General features: G+C 38.5%; 1 long non-coding RNA gene across 1 annotated transcript; it reads left to right on the forward strand.

Annotated features, from left to right (window-relative positions):
* The first annotated feature begins 12260 nt into the window (after window positions 1-12260).
* On the forward strand, window positions 12261-16865 carry LOC307121650. The gene is made up of 2 exons (XR_013815975.1): window positions 12261-15972; window positions 16024-16865. It is a non-coding gene; the product is annotated as an uncharacterized lncRNA (long non-coding RNA).
* The last annotated feature ends 2129 nt before the right edge of the window (window positions 16866-18994 follow it).

Here is an 18994-nt window from a genome sequence, read left to right on the forward strand (position 1 = left end):
AAAATATTTTACAATAATAATACATTTATTTAAAAGGTTAATTATTAATAAAAATATAAAACATTAAAATAATATGTCTATTTGTACATATCTCAACATTTTGTGATTTTTTTTATTCATGCACTTTTTTATTTTTATATGATTATGTTTAATAATATTTCTTAAAATAATCCAAAATATTAAAATAATAATGCATTTATTTGAAAAGTTAACTATTAATTAAAAATATATAACATTACAATAATTTGTCTTTGTATATATCTCAATATTTTGTGAAAATGTTTTATTCATGTACTCATATAATAGTTAAATATTTATATTAATATGTTTAATAATATTTATTAAAATAATTTAAAATACTAAATAATAAAACATTTATTTAAAAGGTTAAATATTAATTAAAAATATAAAACATTAAAATAATTTGTCTTTTATTATATCTCAATATTTTGTGAAAAAAATTGATTCATGCACATTAATGTTTAATCATATTCATTTAAAATAATTCATTAAAACAATTAATTAAATATAAATTAATATTAATTGTTTTAATAAAACATTAAAATAATTAAAATTACACAAAAACAATGGCATATAGCCATAACCATCAAGTAATTTTCAACTAGTTTCAAAGTTTTTAAAGTAATTTAATCAAGTAAACAGCCATTAAAAAATCTTTTTAATTTGATTACAAAATTCGACAGTGTTAAATAACTTCTCTAATTTTCAAACATTTCGACTTTTATTTTAAAGTTAAATGTTATATTAACATTTTAATTAAATTGAATGTTTTAATAATATTGTTTTTAAATATTAAAAATTATTAATTTCCTAAAAAAATTTTTTTTTTAAATTTAGGAAATTAATAATTTTCAAACATTTCGACTTTTATTTTAAAGTTAAATGTTATATTAACATTTTCATTAAATTGAATGTTTTAATAATATTGTTTTTAAATATTAAAAATTATTAATTTCCTAAATTTTTAAAAAGAAAAATTGAATTAAATAATAAACAGTTTCAAGTAATTTATTCAAGTAGTCATTAAATAAATAAAATAATCACCAAAGCTACAAAGTACAAGCAACAGAAGAAATTAAAAACGATAAAAATATATAAATTAAGTAAATAGAGCAATATCAAGTATTGAAGTAAACCGAGACATAACTTTTTAATATTTCTATTTTTAAAAGGTCCTTCTGTCAACAGGTTAAAACAATTTAAAAAGTCCTGTTTTTCTGTGCCTCCCAGAGATTAGCATAATTTTTTGTAATAGGTGCACAGAATATATATTTGCATATATGACAGACGGTCATTTCACTAAAGTGTCACGACAGAAAAACACAAGGCCCCTGCCAGTGAATGATACAGGAAATACAGCTTGTGTTCATTACAGTGAGTTTGCGCTGAAAGAATGACAAAGAGACGTGGTATTCTGATCGATCGCATGAGCTCAGAGAGATCTGGTGCTGCTCTAAAGTCAGAAAAAAAACTCTTTCTACGTCTTAAGCTTTATAAATCACTTCTTTTGAGATGCCAAACATAAGAACAGCCTGTCCTCAACACGAGGTGTTTACATTCTGTTGGGCTCTCCTCTCTCTCTCTCTTTTTCCTGCCTCCCTTTCTCCACCTCCCCCAACCGTCCCTCCCTCGCTCTGTGGAGGAGGACAATCCACTGGAAAGAACGAGGGACTTGGCCGCAGACCAGAGCAGAAAGAGAGAAATACTGCTGGGTGAAGTTTGACCGTGTGCATGTGCAGAACAAAAGAGGTCACATGACCAGCGGATTGAAGAAAACTGAGGGATGAATAGGGCAACGACTGATCATGATCACACCTGGTGGAGAGAGAGGGAGTTTGTTTGAGCTGTAGCTCCCACATGACGTCAGACGGAGAGAGTGGCCCCCTGGTCTCGCTGCAGCCGGGGGGTCAAGGGCAACATGTTCCCAACAAACATGGAGAGAAAACGATTAACAGGACTTTCACAGCAGGGGAGAAATATGGAGGGAGCCGAGGGGGTCTGTTGGGAACAAAAATAGAAGGAAAATGACCTTCTTTCTCACAGTGTCACTGAGAGCATCTCCAATGCTCCTAAATTTAGTTGGCTGAGAACTTTGGAGAAAGAAAAGAAAAACGTGGGAAATTCCATTCTTTCAGCTTTCTCTCTCTCTCTCTTTCTCTCCTTCTCTCTTAGTTCATTTCAGATTAAACAAAATAATGCAGTGCAATTTGAATTTGTATTGCCAAAAAAGTGCTAAACTAAACTACGTCAAACAACAGTGTAGTGTAGAATTTGTATTGCCAAATCAGTGCTAAGCTAAACGAAACTAAACTAAACTAAACTAAACTAAACTAAACTAAACTAAACTAAACTAAACGAAACGAAACTAAACTAAACTAAACTAAACTAAACTAAACTAAACTAAACTAAACTTGAGTGTAAAACTTGAACTCGCTAGCCTCTGTATACTCAGCCCTCTGGCTCCGGCGTTTTTTCCCGCCGAGGTTCGGACGAAAAGGGGAATGGGAGAGTGCGAGGGGCGGGGTCGCGCTCTGAAAAAAACGCTATCCGCGAACGGAGGGAGGAAATGGGCATACCCTCGCAGTGAGAGCAGCCGGACCCGCAGATCACGCACTCGTCGTGGTTATCCTCCTAGTGCAGGTAAGTACTGCACATGCTACACAAGCGATATGTTTCTCAGTATTGTACAGAAAGGATAGCTTCGAGTTTATCAGCGAGGACCGTAGATCATCGCTGAAGGAGATTAATCTGATGTTTTTGACAGTTACAGTGTATTTTATATGCCCCTTTTGCAGGCTTTGTGCCCATTGGATCGCTCAGATTACGCTGTTCTGCCATTGGTTCATGCAGTTCCCACTGGCCAGCCAATAGCGTGTGAGACGTCGCGACACTGTTTTGACTGGGCATTAGCACTGCGTGATTTTACAAATTACAAATTACTTCAGTATATTCGAGAATAGGAGAATTGCCAGTGCGTCTTTCGACGCAGTACGACTGACCGTTCGAAAGGGAACTAGTGTATACATTTAGAATTTGTATTTCCAAAGCATTGCGAAGTAGATTAAACTAAAATAAATCAGTTAGTTCTGTATACATTTAAAATTTGTGCCCGAGCAGTGCTATACTACGGAGCCCCGCACATGACATGCAAGAAAAAAAATTAAAACGTGCGCATGAGTTACTAATTCATTCCCTCGATTTATAAATCATGAGCAAAATTTACCATTTCATTCCCTCTATTTATAAAGCGTGCACACGTTTTACTAATTAGTTCCCTCAAATTGCTAAATTGTGCACATGATTTACTAATTCGTTCCCTCAATTTATAAACCCTGCTCATGATTTAGCAAATTGAGGGAACGAATTAGTAAAATGTGCGCACACTTTATAAATCGAGGGAACGAAATAGTTTTTCACTGCATGTCATGTGCGGGACTCTGTACTATACTAAACTAGTTATGTAAACATTTAAAATTTGTACCCGAGCAGTGCTATACTAAACTAGTTATGTATACATTTAAAATTTGTATCCGAGCAGTGCTATACTAAACTAGTTATGTATACATTTAAAATTTGTATTGCCAAAACAGTACTAAACTAAACTAGCTATGTATACATTTAGTATCATATTACCAAAGCAGTATTTTTTGGAAATAGGCTCATTTTCCAACTACCCTAGAGTTAAACAATAATAATAATAATAATAATACATTTTACTTGTAACGCACTTTACATTAAACAAAATCTCAAAGTGCTAAAACAGTTGTTTGACCGTTTTCAAAACCATTCAGCCGATCTCCGGGTCTGGCGGTAGTTCTTTTAGCATAGCTTAGATCATTGAATCTGATTAGACCGTTAGCATCTCGCTCAAATGACCAAAGAGTTTAGATATTTTTTCTATTTAAAACTTGACTCTCCTGTAGTTACATTGTGTACTAATGCCGCTGTTCCAGGCAATCCGTGTTTTGCCAACCTTCTACCCGTGAAAGTGCACTGGAACGGCAGTCAAACCCGTGACTTCCCACTCGTGAACTCGTACTAGATGGATGTACTCCCAGTTACGAGCTCTGACGTCACATAGCCCGCAAAACAACAATGGCAGCCCCTACGGATGCGGTGTTTATGAAAGTCGTACTTTAAAAACCAAATTATAAAAAGGACAAAAAAAAAACGTTTATTAAAATAAGGTATTGCTCTGACGTTAGCTAGTTTTCAGTCCATTGAGTGCAAGAATAAATGAATACCAAATACATTTCCAAATATACAAATAACGTAAAATGAAAGCTTATCTTGCCGTATGCGCCATTTTTTTCTCCTCGGTTTCCCACAAATAAGCAAGGAGTAACACCTTTGGCGATAGAAATGATTGTAAATGAGCATAAGCCCCGTACGGTCCGCCATGCTTTGTTTAAATCTAGCTACCGCAATTCCTTGCTCTCAGGCAGTGTGGCGTGACTTTGCCTGGAACGCTACAAAGTCGTGAGTCGTGGTTTGAAGTCGTAACTTACGGGCTCAAAAACCTGCCTGGAACGCAACATAAGACCGACGGAAAATGAAAAGTAGGAAAAGTTTCTAGGCCAATCTGGCTAGGAACGATACTCTCATTCCTGCGTAATAATCAAGGAACTTTGTGCTGTACCATGGGCAGAGGTGGACAGTAACGAAGTACATTTACTTGAGTACTGTACTTAAAGGGTTAGTTCACCCAAAAATGAAAATTCTGTCATTAATTACTCACCCTCATGTCGTTCGACACCCGTCAGACCTCCGTTCATCTTCAGAACACAAATGAAGATATTTTTGTTGAAAGCTGATGGCTGAGAAAGGCTTCAGATAGGCCTCCATTGGCATTCAGTACATTTACACTCCCAAGACCCATAAAAGGCACTTAAAACGTCGTTACAAAGTCCATCTCACCACAGTGACTCTACAATAATTTTACGATGCGACGACAATAGTTTTTGTGCGCAAAAAAAAAATCTAAATAACACCTTTATCCAACTTGTTCTTGTCTTCCGTGTGTGCCTCCACGGAGCATGCGCAAGAATATTACGCAGATCCGGCGTTCGGACACATGACCCAGAAGCGATTTGTTTACAAGAAGAGGAAGACGCGCGTGTCTAAGCTGTTGAATTCTACATTGATCGTGCTTTAGGTCTCGGCGTAGTTCTCAAAATGGGGTTAAAGTGTGCATTTCATGGATTCCCGAACGCCGGATCTGCGTCATATTCTCGCGCATGCGTCGTGGAGGAATTTTCATTTTTGGGTGAACTAACCCTTTAAGTACACTTTTTGAGTATCTGTACTTTACTGAAGTATTATTTTTTAGGGAAACTTTTACTTTAACTTCACTACATTTGAAAGACAAATATCGTACTTTTTACTCCACTACATTTCTATCAAAGTCCTCGAAGTCAAAAGTCGTTTCTGTAGCAGCTTTGCAAGTCAGTGGATGATTTTTTTCTTTACATTTTTTTTTTTTTGTAAAATGTAAATGTCTGGGAGAAAGAGAAGCATAGACATATGGATGAATCTGAAAAAGCATGATGAAAGAGCTCAGTTCAGTCTGTTTTTTTGTGCCTCTGAGATGCCAGAGCACGAGTACTGAATAGAGCTTTCTTTTGTGTGTTTTTTTTCGCACTTAAACAGACCAATACACACAAAATGTCAAATTTTTTCATTTTGGAAAGTATTCACGTAAACAAAGTTGATTATGTCTTAAGTGAACGTAAACAGTTGGGGGAATATCGGATGTGTATTCGTGTGTAGGATTTGTGCATTCTGCCTTAAAGTGACAGCAGCTTTGTAAAAAGCTTTGTAACTTTTAAGTATTTAAATTAGTTCAAGGTGGTCGTATGCTAGCATGTCGGATGGAGCATCACTGACTGGCTTAAACCACCATGGCATAGCGTGCATTTATACAACAATGCAACAATAATAAAATAATGCATTGACATAAAAAAGGAAATTTACTTTTGATACTTAAGTACTTTTAAAAGCAAGTACTTCTGTACTTTTACTTAAGTAAAAATAGTTTTTAACAACTTTCACTTGTAACAGAGTAATATTTGACCAGTAGTACTTTTACTTTCACTCGAGTAATGAAGTTGTGTACTTTGTCCACCTCTGACCATGGGTGATATTACACAGCGCCTGAAAATAGGCTAACTTCCGTCAACATAACCAACGTGACAACCTGCTTAGATAAGAAGCGTGCTGGGGACTATTTTCAAGTGCTACGTAATAACATTGGGGAGTTGGAAAATGAATTTCCAAAAATAGTGCCGTATTCCTTTAACTAAACCTCTAAGTAAATTAAACTAAAATAAATTAGTTCTGTATAAGAATTTGTACCCAAGCAGTGCTTAACGGAACTAAACTGTATAAAATTAGTTAAAGTTTCAAAATAAGTGAAACAAAATTACTGAAAGTTGAAATGTATAATCAGCCAATTTGACAAAAACCTTCTGAAGGTTACATTAAGCAGTGATATAAGTCTCTCTTTCTTTTATTTTCCTCTGTTCTGAGGTCAGTTTCCTGCTGTAACTCCAATGTCAGATTCATCTCTGCTCCGGCTCCAGCTTTCCCATGACCACATGACCACATGACGGACAACTCCACAACCTCCACGCGTCCCCAGTGAGGTTGAACCCACAGATCCGGGACGGGAGGCCCTGCTGGGGTTCCACCCACAAATGTTCCGCCTTCCCTGTTTACGGTGAACGGATCCACACACACTCAGCGTGGGAATCCCAACATCTCAGGATAAATTTAGAGTCCAAGAGCATGTTTTTCCACCAGCTAACATGTTCTTACACACTGTACGGACAATGAAGAACTAGTCTCTGGAGTCGTGCCCTTTAAACTATGAATATTCCAGCCATGCTCTGGCCTCTTATCAGCGTTTTAGGGTGTTTCCAAATGCATGAAAAAGTTTGCAAGTAAACAAGATATCCTTGACCACACTTCTATATTCTGCTTTGTTCTCAAGGTTATATTCCAAGGTTATAAATCCAGATTTAAGTCTTGTGAACACATATAATGTCGGTGTTGAAGTGTGATGGAAAGCAGAACTAATGGCCTTTAACCTTTTCTTTACGTCTATGTGTGAGTTGATCGCATCACCTCCACCCAGGGGTCAAAAAGTCACATGGTTCCAGGTCTCGAACCATGTGACCATCTACAAGCATTACAAAAACGTCAAGAGCTTTCTCAAAACAGCATGAATCTGTCACAGAGCGCTAGCTCCGATCAGATTAGCTGGCTTCTACACAACATCATCGAGTCAGCATGCACAGGAAGCAAACTCATGTTTACAAGTTCCCAGGCTGCTACAGCAAACCCTTCTGAAGAAGGAACGTCAAAAATGTGTCAAAGTTTGCAGAGGCTAGGCTGTTCTAGATGGTTTCTATGGTGTTGCTATGTGGTTGGAGACATTCTGAGTGCTTGCTTTTGTTCTGGATGCTTGCTTGGTGGTTGCTAAGGCATTCTAACTTGTTTTTAGTGCATTGCTTTGTGCATGGATTTGTTTTTGAGAAGGTTTATGCGGCTGAATCTTTTGAAAGTAGACCAGATATTGTTGCTAGACTACATGGTTCCTGGCATTGGAAGGGCGGGTTTGTTGATCAAGTTAGTTTGAGCTTGATTTCGGGAAGAACTGTTTCATCTTTGCCTTGTATAAATACAAACTTGCAGTACTGCTAACATCCTCAGATTACAGTCTCTGTTTCCTTTTGGAGCTTTGAAGAGTCTCTTTAAGATAAGATATCTCAGTGGAGGACGCCCTCTTCCAATCGTGAGCTGCCGTTAACTATTTATAAACTCTAAGAAAATGGAAATACTCACTCTCTCCCCTCACTAATGTGCCTGAAAACCATACTTGAGTAAAAGTACAGTAAGTTCTTTGTGAAAATTGTTGTTCCAAAATGTCGTTTCTCATGTCGTTCCAAACCCGTGAGACTTTCTTTCATCTTCGGAACACAAATGAAGATATTTTGTAATAAAATCGGAGAGCTTTCTGTCCCTCCATTGGCAGCTACACAACTAACACTTTGACGCTTCAAAAAGTTCATAAAGAGATTGTAAAACTAATCCATATGAACTGAGAGGTTTAGTCCAAATTTTCTGAAGAGGCTCACACTTTATATGATGAACTGATTGAATTTAAGCTTTTATTCACATATAAACATTCATCAACTCACACATCAGATGTTGTAAACAAGCTCAAGCATGTTCACATACCGTGTGAGAACCAATGAGGTTCATTCTTGTGTTACGCAGCACGTTTGAGCTTCCTCAAGAACCAATGAGGTTTATTCTCGAGTTACGCAGCACGTTTGAGCTTCTTCAAGAACCAATGAGGTTCATTCTTGTGTTACGCAGCACGTTTGAGCTTCTTCAAGAACCAATGAGGTTCATTCTTGTGTTACGCAGCACGTTTGAGCTTCCTCAAGAACCAATGAGGTTTATTCTCGAGTTACGCAGCACGTTTGAGCTTCAGCAAGAACCAATGAGGTTCATTCTTGTGTTACGCAGCACGTTTGAGCTTCAGCAAGAACCAATGAGGTTCATTCTTGTGTTACGCAGCACGTTTGAGCTTCTTCAAGAACCAATGAGGTTCATTCTTGTGTTACGCAGCACGTTTGAGCTTCAGCAAGAACCAATGAGGTTCATTCTTGTGTTACGCAGCACGTTTGAGCTTCAGCAAGAACCAATGAGGTTCATTCTTGTGTTACGCAGCACGTTTGAGCTTCAGCAAGAACCAATGAGGTTCATTCTCGTGTTACGCAGCACGTTTGAGCTTCAGCAAGAACCAATGAGGTTCATTCTTGTGTTACGCAGCACGTTTGAGCTTCAGCAAGAACCAATGAGGTTCATTCTTGTGTTACGCAGCACGTTTGAGCTTCAGCAAGAACCAATGAGGTTCATTCTTGTGTTACGCAGCACGTTTGAGCTTCAGCAAGAACCAATGAGGTTCATTCTTGTGTTACGCAGCACGTTTGAGCTTCTTCAAGAACCAATGAGGTTCATTCTTGTGTTACGCAGCACGTTTGAGCTTCTTCAAGAACCAATGAGGTTCATTCTTGTGTTACGCAGCACGTTTGAGCTTCAGCAAGAACCAATGAGGTTCATTCTTGTGTTACGCAGCACGTTTGAGCTTCAGCAAGAACCAATGAGGTTCATTCTTGTGTTACGCAGCACGTTTGAGCTTCAGCAAGAACCAATGAGGTTCATTCTTGTGTTACGCAGCACGTTTGAGCTTCAGCAAGAACCAATGAGGTTCATTCTCGTGTTACGCAGCACGTTTGAGCTTCAGCAAGAACCAATGAGGTTCATTCTTGAGTTACGCAGCACGTTTGAGCTTCAGCAAGAACCAATGAGGTTCATTCTTCTGTTACGCAGCACGTTTGAGCTTCAGCAAGAACCAATGAGGTTCATTCTTGTGTTACGCAGCATGTTTGAGCTTCAGCAAGAACCAATGAGGTTCATTCTTGAGTTACGCAGCATGTTTGAGCTTCTTCAAGAACCAATGAGGTTCATTCTTGAGTTACGCAGCACGTTTGAGCTTCCTCAAGAACCAATGAGGTTCATTCTTCTGTTACGCAGCACGTTTGAGCTTCAGCAAGAAACAATGAGGTTCATTCTTGAGTTACGCAGCACGTTTGAGCTTCCTCAAGAACCAATGAGGTTCATTCTTCTGTTACGCAGCACGTTTGAGCTTCAGCAAGAAACAATGAGGTACATTCTCGTGTTACGCAGCACGTTTGAGCTTCAGCAAGAACCAATGAGGTTCATTCTTGTGTTACGCAGCACGTTTGAGCTTCAGCAAGAACCAATGAGGTTCATTCTTCTGTTTTACGCAGCACGTTTGAGCTTCTTCAAGAACCAATGAGGTTCATTCTCGTGTTACGCAGCACGTTTGAGCTTCAGCAAGAACCAATGAGGTTCATTCTCGTGTTACGCAGCACGTTTGAGCTTCAGCAAGAACCAATGAGGTTCATTCTCGTGTTACGCAGCACAATTGAGCTTCCTCAAGAACCAATGAGGTTCATTCTTGTGTTACGCAGCACGTTTGAGCTTCAGCAAGAACCAATGAGGTTCATTCTTCTGTTACGCAGCACGTTTGAGCTTCAGCAAGAACCAATGAGGTTCATTCTTGTGTTACGCAGCATGTTTGAGCTTCAGCAAGAACCAATGAGGTTCATTCTTCTGTTACGCAGCACGTTTGAGCTTCAGCAAGAACCAATGAGGTTCATTCTCGTGTTACGCAGCACGTTTGAGCTTCAGCAAGAACCAATGAGGTTTCTTCTTCTGTTATGCAGCACGTTTGAGCTTCAGCAAGAACCAATGAGGTTCATTCTTCTGTTTTACGCAGCACGTTTGAGCTTCAGCAAGAACCAATGAGGTTCATTCTCGTGTTACGCAGCACGTTTGAGCTTCAGCAAGAACCAATGAGGTTCATTCTCGTGTTACGCAGCACGTTTGAGCTTCAGCAAGAACCAATGAGGTTCATTCTCGTGTTACGCAGCACAATTGAGCTTCCTCAAGAACCAATGAGGTTCATTCTCGTGTTACGCAGCACGTTTGAGCTTCCTCAAGAACCAATGAGGTTCATCTCGTGTTACGCAGCACGTTTGAGCTTCAGCAAGAACCAATGAGGTTCATTCTCGTGTTACGCAGCACGTTTGAGCTTCAGCAAGAACCAATGAGGTTCATTCTCGTGTGTCAAGCAGGTTTGGTTGAGCTTCTGTTTATGTTCGTTGATCAATGTTTATATGTGAATAAAAGCCTAAACTTGGAATGACAATTTTGCAAATAGAGTTGGTGGTAAGTAGTTTTAAGTTTTAGCGCCATGTCACGTTGATCAATACACCATTTCATGTTGCATTTTTATTGGCTAGCCAGTAGACGTAGATCATAGCAGCAAACACACTGTGAGATGATCATGCTAAATTTATGACACTGTCAGAATATTATCACAGTCTATCTTTGGTCACAAGACCGTGACAACGGCCGTCTTTGAACCTCTCTCACTGTATGTTGTACAGTGTCATAAAGGCAAAAACACAGGATAAAGTACCTTTAATGCTCTATAGATGGCGATATCACTTCTTTTGTAGCAAGGTTAGGTGCCATGCAAAATTTAATGTGTAACTGCCTTACTCATCACAAATGTATTTGTTAATTTTTTAGTTAGTTAATATTAGTTACTAAAATGTTAATATTGTGTTACTCATTTGTTTCTGTGTAGTTATTGATTAACCTGTTAACCTGCACGAGGACGTGGACGCACATTCTGATGGAACAGTACACTAAAGTGTTACCTAATGTGCTCTTGTGAGGTGACTCTTTTATCAGGGACAGTTAGATTGGACTTCAGGAGACGTTAAAACTTCCTGCCCTCCCGATCGTCACGAGAGGTCACTTGCGAGCGCCAATCCTGCGCTGAAGATCATCAATCAGAGATGTGAAACCATAACACATGCTATCTCTGTTTATATCTCCCTGTCTCTCTCGCGCTCTTCCCGCTGTCATCTGGATTACGTCTACGAGCTGTCAGTGATAAACCACAGGCCCACCTGAAAATCTCCCCAGCCCTAAACAACTCTCTCCTCTACTCTCGGCATGTTTAGATAACCCCCCGCTCTGAGTTTCCAAACTATTCAGTGTGTGTGTAAAATTGCAACAAAAACACAAATGAAACTAAATAATTGGCTACAATATCTGATGCAACTCAATCGTTCGTCACGTCACTGAAATCACATCTGTTAAAAACAAACACATGCAGAGTGTTTTAAACACCTGATTTCCAGTGTGGCAAGCATTAGAATCGGGTTTTCAGGTTTTTCACGTGCCAGCAAAATTGACTAAGCTTTAAAACATTTTAAAATGCCTTCCTGTGCAAAACTCCCTGCCACTAAGGGATGGTTGCTATGCACTTGTAATAGTGTCCTCAGTTTTCATTTTTTTATTGTTTGTTTGCTAGGGTGCTGTGGGTGGTTGTCAGGGTGTTGCTATGTGGTTGCTAAGAGGTTTTGTATTTAGTGTTTTGCTATGCAGTTGCTAGACTGTTCTGGATGGTTGCTATGCACTTGTAATAGTGTCCTCAGTTTTCTTTTTGTATTGTTTGTTTGTTTGCTAGGGTGCTGTGGGTTGTTGTCAGGGTGTTGCTATGTGGTTGCTAAGGTGTTTTGTATTTAGTGTGTTGTTATGCAGTTGCTGGGTTGTTCTGGATGGTTGTATGCACTTGTAATAGTGTCCTCAGTTTTCATTTTTTTATTGTTTGTTTGTTTACTAGGGTGCTGTGGGTGGTTGTCAGGGTGTTGCTATGTGGTTGCTAAGAGGTTTTGTATTTAGTGTGTTGCTATGCAGTTGCTAGACTGTTCTGGGTGGTTTGGGCATTGCTTGGTAGTTGCTATGCAAATGAAAAACTAATTCTTAGTGCATTCTCTTTTTTGTTTGATTGCTGTGAGGTTACTAGGGTGTTGTGGGTGGTTGCCAGGGTGTTGCTATGTGGTGGCTAAAATGTTTTTAACATGTTATGCAGTCGGTGTTCTGGGTGGTTGCTAATGTATTCTGGGTGTTTTTAGTGCACTCCTATGCAGTTGCCAGGGCATTGTTTTGCCTTTTCTAAGGTGTTGTAGGTGGCTTTAGCACATTGCTATGCAGTTGCTATGCGTTCTGGGTAGTTGCTAAGTGGTTGTTTTATGGAAAAATAGCTCATCCCAAAGTCCAATTACTTAGATAATAAATTGATAGCACACCTCTTCTTCAGAAGCCGCTCAATTTGAACAAACAGTGTTGAGCAAGTTACATAGGCCTATCAAATTTGATATTTTGTCACAGAGGCTTGTTCAAATAACTAACAGTGTGACTTTGAGCAAAAACACTAGTAATGTTTTCCTTAGGAAGTACCACTAATAAAATTATTTTCTCATCAAATTTCTTTCAGGGTTCATAGAAAGTCCACACACAAACGTACACATGACCTCGACACTGAAACAGCACCATCTATGGGTCTGAAGCAGCAGACGGGGTAGGAGGTCTGATCTGGGGTCAGATTTGCCCGTCATACACTAATGACTGACTCATGAGAATGAAACTTTCTCTCCCTCTCTCTCACAGTTATCTCTCTCTCTCTCTCTCTTCGTTGTTCATCATGTGGTCTGTTTCTCTGTCTCTCTTTGTGTAGCTCTTAGCTGCAGCACAGGCAGTGGGTGGAACTAATCTCATTAAATATGAAAGAACTTTCAGTGAAATGAGGAAAGAAAGAGGGAGTGAGAAAAAGAGGAGAGGAGAGGTTATTGAAGGTTGGTGTGTATGTGTGTGTAAATGGTTATGCAGCTCATAAATCTCAACGTGCTTCTCCGGAGAGTTGCGAGAACTTTGAGTATGTTTGACGTAATCGTGTCGCACTGTGTTTCCTGTTTGGAGGCGTGACTCAGATGACGGACACCCCATTGGACAAATAAGAACTTTATCTTTTTTAATCAACAGGAAATACCTGCGGATTCTTTCTGGTGTGTTGATAGAGAGTCTCTCCGGTCTACTGTGACAAGAAAATTTTAACTAAATATTTGATTTAAAGTTTGGGTTTAGAGAACAAAGAAAGACATGTAAAGAATAAAGCATCTGGTCTGGTGAACTGTGATATTTTAAGGGGTCATATCATGAAAAACATGATTTTCCTTGATCTTTTGAAGTGTACCGTGTAGATTTATTCAACCTGACAGTGATTAAACTGCTGGATGTTGCTCATGACTTCTCAAATTGCTAACTCTTGTTGAAAATGATTAATTTCTAATCATTTTATCTTTCGAAAACACTCTGTGTTCTCTTTTGATTAAAAAGATTAAGTATTTTACTTAAGTATTTTTTTCTTTGGAATAACATACACTATGGAAGCTTGTTTCCGTCATGGAATAAAACAATTTAAAAGATAATTACAACTTTTTATCTCACAAATCTGACTTTTATTCGCACAATTGAGTTTATATCTCGCAATTCTGACTTTTATTCGCACAATTGAGTTTATATCTCGGAATTCTGACTTTTATTTGTGCAATTGAGTTTATATCTCACAATGCTGACTTTTTTTCGAGCAATTGAGTTTATATCTCACAATTCTGACTTTTATTCACACAATTGACTATATATCTCACAATTCTGACTTTTATTAGCACAATTGAGTTTATATCTCACAATTCTGACTTTTATTTGCGCAATTGAGTTTATATCTCGCAATTCTGACTCTTTTCTCGCAATTGAGTTTATATCCTGCAATTCTGACTTATTTCTCGCAAGTGAGTTTATATCTCGCAATTCTGACTTTTATATCTCACAATTCTGACTTTTATATCTCACAATTCTGACTTTTATTCGCACAATTGAGTTTATATCTCGCAATTCTGACTTTTATTCGCACAATTGAGTTTATATCTCACAATTCTGACTTTCTCACAATTGTGAGTTTATATCTCGCAATTCTGACTTTTATTCGCACAATTGAGTTCATTTCTCACAATTCTGACTTTTTTTCTCGCAATTTAGTTTATATCTCGCAATTCTGACTTTTATTTGCACAATTGAGTTTATATCTCACAATTCTGACTCTTATTCGCGCAATTTAGTTTATAACTCGCAATTCTGACTCTTATTCGCGCAATTGAGTTTATAACTCGCAATTCTGATTTTTATTCGCACAATTGAGTTTATATCTCGCAATTCTGACTTTCTCACAATTGTGAGTTTATCTCACAATTCAGACTTTTATTTGCGCAATTTAGTTTATATCTCGCAATTCTGACTTTTATTCGCACAATTGAGTTTATATCTCGCAATTCTGACTTTCTCACAATTCTGACTCAATTCCTCGCAATTGAGTTTATATCTCGCAATTTTGACTTTTATTTGCACAATTGAGTTTATATCTCACAATTCTGACTCTTATTCGCGCAATTGAGTTTATAACTCGTAATTCTGACTTTTATTCGCACAATTGAGTTTATATCTCGCAATTCTGACTTTTATTCGCACAATTGAGTTTATATCTCGCAATTCTGACTTTCTCACAATTCTGACTCAATTCCTCGCAATTGAGTGTATATCTCGCAATTTTGACTTTAATTTGCACAATTGAGTTCATTTCTCACAATTCTGACTTTTATTTGCATAATTGAGTTTAAATCTCGCAATTCTGACTTTTATTCATGCAATTGTGAATTTATATCACACAATTCTGACTTTTATTCACACAATTGAGTTTACATCTCGCAATTCTGACTTTGTTTCTCACAATTGTGAGTTTATATCTCGCAATTCTGACGTTTATATCTCGCAATTCTGGCTTTTTTCTCACAATTGTGAGTTTATATCTCACAATTCTGGCTTTTTTTCCTCGCAATTGAGTTTATATCAATTACAAATTGTGTGATATAGGTCTAAATATAAGTTTAGACCTATATCACACAATTTGTAGAGTCAGAGATGTAAACTCCTAATTGTGAGAAAAGAAAGTCAGAGTTGTGAGATAAAAAGTTGCAGTTACCTTTTTTATTCTGTGGCAAAAACAAGCTTCCATAATACACCAATGTGTTGTGAAAAATTTGAGAACATATAATTCCATAAAAATAATAGGATACACTATGGTTTCTAAGAGTATTCTGCTCAAATCAACCAACATAAACTTTCATAACACTCAAACAAGCACATCAGAACACCACAAATTACACAACTATTGCAGAAGTGCAGTTATTTACCGGTGTGATATGAATCTGAACACATTGGGCACCAATTATAACAAGCAGAGACGGATTACATCAGGAAAATGGAAATTAGCCGTATATGGACTCAATGACCAGGATGAGGAAGTTGAATCATGGAAATTTGAATACATCATTTTACTTGGGTTGGCAAGAGAGGTTCTTACCTAACACCAGAGGAATGCAGAGAGTGAGAGAGAGAGAGAGAGAGAGAGAGAGAGAGAGAGAGAGAGAGAGAGAGAGAGAGAGAGAGAGAGAGAGAGAGAGAGAGAGAGAGAGTGTAGCATTCAGTTTACCATCAGTCTGTTGATTACTCTGCAGCATTTGTAACTGCAAAATCTGTGACCTTTCACCTCTGCAGGCAGATATGTCTGAGATGCTGATGTTTGTCTCGCTGCTGAAATTTACAGTTAAGTTTACATATGGAAGTACAGCACAGTAACAAACACAAATGAAACATCCTGTGTTTTTTGGCCTTACATCAGGAGGCAAAACCATATAAGAATACCAAGTCCAAAACAACATGGTACTTTTTATAAGGGCGGCATACTTGCACTAAAAGTCTGACAACTCTTCCATCATGATAAATTTTAGATCCTTATTGTGTCTTAATGCATATCAGAGATGGAGCCGCGTATGTGTGGTTATTCTGCAGGTCTCCCCAGGCTTCGTGTCGGATAAGAGCCATTCCATTGAGCTCCACTTAACAGGTTAAATATTTCATGCTCGCGCCGAACTGCCACTTTGAGTTCAGCGATAAAGACGAGCAGCAGTCGCCTACAGCTCCCTAAACTCCACAGAGCCTGCAATCATTCAACAACTCTATTCCTATACTTTCTGTCTTATGTATTTTTCCCCTGAACGCACTCCTCAGGATGGAAAGGTTGCTGGTTTGATCCCCAGGAGCGAGAAACGGACATCATTGTGCCCTGGAGAAAGACACTTAACCTCAGGTTACTCCAGTGGGATTGTGTTTTGGATAAATGTATCTGCTAAATGACTATGAACTAACTGTGATTTTAAAGGGGTTTTTTTTTTTCACCTTTCTTTTTGATCCTTACAATTAAACAGTCTTTTACAGTCTCTTACTTGCCTTTGTGTTTATAGTTTTTAACTGCCTCGTTCTTTAATAGCAGCCTCTTTGCAAAACAGCATCATATTGACAGAACGGTTAATATTTTATTAAACGAAAAGGAATTTGTTAAAAGGCACACTATGTAAGATTTTTGGATTCAAATATCCAAAAACACTAGAACAGTGTTATGTTTTGTTGACTTGTGTGCTATCTCAAATGTTTCCAACAATATTTGGCCAATAATCTGCTGTACTCTCGAATTTCCGACGGACAGATAGACAGACAGACAGATAGCCGGATTGACAGACCGATAGAAAGACAGATGATAGTTGGATGGACAGATAGACAGACAGATGATAGTTGGATGGACAGATAGACAGACCGATGATAGTTGGATGGACAGATAGACAGACAGATTATAGTTGGATGGACAGATAGACAGACAGATTATAGTTGGATGGACAGATAGACAGACAGATTATAGTTGGATGGACAGATAGACAGACAGATTATAGTTGGATGGACAGATGGATGGACAGACAGATTATAGTTGGATGGACAGATGGATGGACAGACAGATTATAGTTGGATGGACAGATGGATGGACAGACAGATGATAGTTGGATGGACAGATGGATGGACAGACAGATGATAGTTGGATGGACAGATGGATAGACAGACAGATGATAGTTGGAAGGACAGACGCTGGACAGACAGACAGATAGACAGACAGTTGGATGGGCAGATAGATAGATAGATAGATAGATAGACAGACAGACAGACAGACAGACAGACAGTCGGATGGACCGACCGATAGACAGACAGACAGTCGGATGGACCGACCGATAGACAGACAGATGATAGTTGGATGGACAGACGGATGGACAGACAGACAGACAGATAGATAGATAGATAGATAGATAGACAGACAGACAGACAGACAGACAGACAGACAGACAGACGGATTGACAGACCGATAGATAGACAGACAGATGATAGTTGGATGGACAGACAGATGGACAGACAGACAGTTGGATGGACAGATAGATAGACAGACAGATGATAGTTGAATGGACAGATAGACAGACAGATGATAGTTGATGACTGACAGACAGACAGACAGATGATAGTTGAATGGACAGACAGACAGACAGATGATAGTTGATGACAGACAGACAGACAGATGATAGATGAATGGACAGATAAGCAGACAGATGATAGTTGATGACAGACAGACAGACAGATGATAGTTGGATGGACCGATAGACAGACAGATGATAGTTGATGACAGGCAGACAGTCAGATGGACAGACCAATAGACAGACAGATGATAGATGAATGGACAGATAAGCAGACAGATGATAGTTGATGACAGACAGACAGACAGACAGATGATAGTTGGATGGACCGATAGACAGACAGATGATAGTTGATGACAGGCAGACAGTCAGATGGACAGACCAATAGACAGACAGATGATAGATGAATGGACAGATAAGCAGACAGATGATAGTTGATGACAGACAGACAGACAGATGATAGTTGGACAGACCAATAGACAGACAGATGATAGTTGATGACAGGCAGACAGTCAGATGGACAGACCAATAGACAGACAGATGATAGTTGGATGGATGGATGGACAGATAGACAGACAGATGATAGTTGGATGGACAGATAGACAGACAGACAGTTGGATGGACAGACAGAAGATAATAAAGTGACCTGTATTAGTCATAATGAATCTGTTTCATTAGAATTAAATAAAATAATGTAAATTTAAGTGATCAAATGTAACTGTAACAAAGCTCAAGTTCAGGGAAGGAGGCCGCGGGAACCGGCAAACATTAAACGTAACTTTAATTGTTAAAAAAAAACATAGACAACAAAACAAAAAGAGGAGCAGTGGCTGACTGCGGCATATAAGTATAATAAAAACAGCGACGTACAATTTCACACTCCTGGTCGTCAAAAGTCCCTGTAAGACGAGTCATTTCACCAAAGAGTATAGAAGCCCAAGAGGCGAAACTCTGTTGTGTTATGGGTAACTGTCTGTAGATGGCGCTGCAGAGGCGCGGCCGCCATTATGGACTGAAAGCTGCTGAAATCGTTAGCACGCCTCACATAGTTCATGTGT

Source organism: Gobio gobio (genome assembly GCF_949357685.1).
Source record: "Gobio gobio genome assembly, chromosome: 25".
NCBI lineage: Eukaryota > Metazoa > Chordata > Actinopteri > Cypriniformes > Gobionidae > Gobio > Gobio gobio.